Raw genomic sequence first — 4,734 nt, 5'->3', positions numbered from 1 at the left:
CTAAAACTGCGAGCTGTACTTTGCACACAAAAATACATCAACAGACAGACAGACAGACGGACAGACAGACAGACAGACGGACATCGCTAAATTGACTCAGAATTTAATTCTAAGAAGATCGGTATACTAAACGATGGATCTCAGACTTTTCCTTCTTGGCGTTACATACAAATGCACAAACTTATTATACCCTGTACCACAGTAGTGGTGAAGGGTATAAATACAAATAAAAATAAAAAGTGAAATTAGAAAACAATGTTGATTTTAGTTTTTTTTTTTAACTTTTTAACAAATGAACTTCCACGGCACAACTTCTATAGCAAAGCAAAGGATCCAAAAATGGAGTTCTTCCGTCCTGTGACAAGTCAAAGTAAAATTCATTGGATATGGTCCACTTCCGGATCGCTGTGTATAAAATGTCCTTAATGTTGCATAAATTGTATAAATATTAGAACAAAATTTTTATCAGTACATAACTAAGATGATTAATTTTAACCTTGCCAAACCAGATTTCTGGTTCTTACATCGATATAGTGCAGAGAATCGCACGTCAGGCTCCGCAGGATTTGACCACTTCTTCTACTTCTTTCCAATGATATAAGTATCAGTACTGCTCATTGTAGCCTAAAGCAATCTCGCACTCCTATCTCCTCATAAAGCATTTCATGAGAAGTTGACTCTTAATCACTGCTTTTTTATTGAATTTTTCAAAAATGTTACCGATTTACTTTTGCTATATCGCCTAACAGATCGTGACATTCGTGTCACATTCAATTTCTTATTTCGCCATCATATAATGGAGCATTTTTATTATTTTAACATAGTTTTCTTCTTCAGGTGCCTGCAGTCGGATGTCATTAAAGTCGTCTATGATCTCGTTGGTGGTCGTTAAAAAAACTATTCCAAATTACATTTTGCTTGCAGTTCCCAACGATTGTGATCAAACATTGTATGTACACCACCATAACGATAACCGCCGCATGATGGGATATGCGCCTATAAGCGCAAGTCCAATAGACATTTTGCTCTAGCTGCTATGGAAATTAACAGATGTAGTTTGGAGCATTTTTATGAGCACACGTCAAATGGTCATATATCTTAAATGGCATCATACAAGTCACAAAGAAGAGCTTCCAGGTGAAATTTTTCATTCCTTCAAATGGAATGGCGGGCGAAGAACGAAGTTGATTCCAAACCAAAAGAAGGTAAACAACGTCAAAAACTCCCACATGGAATTTGCTAACAAATTCCTGCTTTAGGGGAAGACAATGCCACAAAAAAGAGAAAATTGTAACGAAACCTCCCCGTCCCTCTACCATGCCAAAGAAAAAAACTGTTGATCACTTGAACTATATTAATGCTATAACAAGTTTGAAGAGCCTGATATTGTAAGGAGGTTTAATATTCACGTACTGGATATAGAGATTTTCAAAGGAAATTTTGGGTATTGGAAATACTTATTACAGTGAAACCTCTCAGAAGTGGATTCCCGCGATCACCTAACTTTGGTTCACATTTGGGAGGTGTCCAGTTACGAGAGGTTAATTTTAATGTTTTAATATAGCAAACGACTCACGACAATTTTCCACCTTTGAGAGGCGTCTAGTTTTAAGACTGTCCAAGTTTCGGAGGTTTCACTGTATGTTGAGATTTTCAAAGGAAATTTTGGGTATTGGAAATACTTATTACAGTGAAACCTCTCAGAAGTAGATTCCCGCGATCACCTAACTTTGGTCCACATTTGGGAGGTGTCCAGTTACGAGAGGTTAATTTTAATGTTTTAATATAGCAAACGACTCACGACAATTTTCCACCTTTGAGAGGCGTCTCGTTTTCACACTGTGCAAGTTTGGGAGGTTTCACTGTATGTTGGGTCGAGTAAGCGACGCACAAAAAAAGTCTAAATTAGAGATGTGCAAGTGAGTAACATTTTACTCAACCCTCAAGCGGACATATTCTACAAACTCTCACTCCAGGACACTATATTTGTTTATGGAGAACGTCAATATGCTTGGAATTGGTCGCATAGCGAAAATAAGTACATACACACAAAAAAAATAATTCTTTCCTTACAAACGAAATTTTAGACAAACAAATATCGTTTCCAATTTGCTTTTCGCTGTAAGGAAGTTTGTATGCAAGTAGAGGATGCTGATGAGGAATGTGGTAACTACGAAACGTGCGTCCATCCAACCATCTTGCAGTCTATAGGGCTTTGACAAATAAATTTGAAGTGGGAGCCACCGTGGTACAATGGTTAGCATGCCCGCCTTGCATACACAAGGTCGTGGGTTCGATTCCTGCTTTGACCGAACACCAGAAAGGTGGATTATCCCACCTCAGTAATACTGGTGACATTTCTGAGGGTTTCAAAGCTTCTCTAAGTGGTTTAACTGCAATGTGGAACGCCGTTCGGACTCGGCTATAAAAAGGAGGTCCCTTGTCATTGAGTTTAACATGGAATCGGGCAGCACTCAGTGATAAGAGAGAAGTTCACCAATGTGGTACCACAATGGACTGACTAGTCTAAGTGAGCCTGATACATCGGGCTTAGGTGGCAGCCCTATGGAAGAAAACTATATACTTTTTGTGATAAAGGTGAATTCTTTTAAAAGATGTAAATATATAAAATAAAGACTAACTCAAAAAATCTTTTATTGTTAATTACATCTTCCCTTACATCTTTCTCACTTCGACGAGGTTTTGTAGTTCTTATGTAATACAAACAATGTAGAAGAAATTATTCGATTTTAAAAATTTTTAAATTTTACCTCTCGCCTGGACGGAGAATCGAATCGCAGACCATACAGTTTGTAAGCCAACGAACCATCCACTGGTATATGTAGCTGTTATTGCCATCAACGGACAATTATCGCTATAGCCATCAACGCACATACAACGCAAACAGTTATATTTATATAGCATAGTTTTGGGCGCCCACGAGCCGATGTAAAGAAACTTTATTTAACACTAGCTTAGGCACCAATGTTTTTCTACATTATCTGCCACTATTTATACATGTAACTATTATGTTTCCTTTGCTATTTTTAACTTCGTAACCGCTGTTTAATGTTTGTTTTGCATTCTGATATTCGCTACAGAAAAATATTGTTGTTTTTTTTTTAAATTATCTGTTCGACATTATTGAAATCGATTCAGATTCAGCACAGCTGGGTGCAAACCAAATGCTACAATTGCCCAAAATATATATATTTTGAGTTTTTATTTCCTCTTCTTTTATTTGTATTGTTTTCATATCAAATAATTCAAAAACAAATCAACTAAAATATCGTAAACCAAAAATATTTGCGTTTGTAAATAGTGGCAGATTTTGAAGAAAAATACAAAAATGTATTGAAAAACTGCTATATTGTAAAACATATTGTTAAATATGTACATACTAAAACAAGTAAGGAAAGTCTAAAGTCGGGCGGGGCCGACTATATTATACCCTGCACCACTTTGTAGATCTAAATTTTCGATACCATATCACACCCGCCAAATGTGTTGGGGGCTATATATAAAGGTTTGTCCCAAATACATACATTTAAATATCACTCGATCTGGACAGAATTTGATAGACTTCTACAAAATCTATAGACTCAAAATTTAAGTCGGCTAATGCACTAGGGTGGAACACATATTAGTAAAAAAATATGGGAAACATTTAAATTTGGAGCAATTTTAAGAAAACTTCGCAAAAGTTTATTTATGATTTATCGCTCGATATATATGCATTAGAAGTTTAGGAAAATTAGAGTCATTTTTACAACTTTTCGACTAAGCAGTGGCGATTTTACTAGGAAAATGTTGGTATTTTGACCATTTTTGTCGAAATCAGAAAAACATATATATGGGAGCTATATCTAAATCTGAACCGATTTCAACCAAATTTGGCACGCATAGCTACAATGCTAATTCTACTCCCTGTGTAAAATTTGAAATAAACCGGAGTTAAAAATTGGTCTCTACGGTCATATGAGTGTAAATCGGGCGAAAGCTATATATGGGAGATATATCTAAATCTGAACCGATTTCAACCAAATTTGGCAGGCATAGCTACAATGCTAATTCTACTCCCTGTGCAAAATTTAAACTAAATCGGAGCAAAAAATTGGCCTCTGTGGTCATATGAGTGTAAATCGGGCGAAAGCTATATATGGGAGCTATATCTAAATCTGAACCGATTTCAACCAAATTTGGCACGCATAGCTACAATGCTAATTCTACTCCCTGTGCAAAATTTCAACTAAATCGGAGCAAAAAATTGGCCTCTGTGGTCATTTGAGTGTAAATCGGGCGAAAGCTATATATGGGAGCTATATCTAAATCTGAACCGATTTCAACCAAATTTGACACGCATAGCTACAATGCTAATTCTACTCCCTGTGCAAAATTTCAACTAAATCGGAGCAAAAATTTGGCCTCTGTGGGCAAATGAGTGTAAATCGGGCGAAATCTATATATGGGAGCTATATCTAAATCTGAACCGATTTGGCTGATATTTTGCAAGTTTTTCGAGACACATAAAATATTCAGATGTACGGAATTTGAGGAAGATCGGTTGATACACACGCCAATTATGACCAGATCGGTGAAAAATATATATGGCAGCAATATCTAAATCTGAACCGATTTTTTCCAAAATCAATAGGGATCGTCTTTGAGCCGAAACAGGACGCTATACCAAATTTTAGGACAATCGGACTAAAACTGCGAGCTGTACTTTGCACA

The 4,734-nt window shown here is 36.4% G+C and overlaps 1 long non-coding RNA gene across 1 annotated transcript; it reads left to right on the top strand.

The window, feature by feature from the left end:
• Positions 1-845: 845 nt before the first annotated feature.
• On the top strand, positions 846-2,688 carry LOC142238964 (uncharacterized). Its single transcript, XR_012722876.1, has 2 exons — positions 846-1,205; positions 1,260-2,688. It is a non-coding gene; the product is annotated as an uncharacterized LOC142238964 (long non-coding RNA).
• The last annotated feature ends 2,046 nt before the right edge of the window (positions 2,689-4,734 follow it).

Source organism: Haematobia irritans, chromosome 1, assembly GCF_050003625.1.
Source record: "Haematobia irritans isolate KBUSLIRL chromosome 1, ASM5000362v1, whole genome shotgun sequence".
Classification (NCBI taxonomy): Eukaryota; Metazoa; Arthropoda; class Insecta; order Diptera; family Muscidae; genus Haematobia; species Haematobia irritans.
This window is presented reverse-complemented; position numbering and strand designations above follow the sequence as displayed.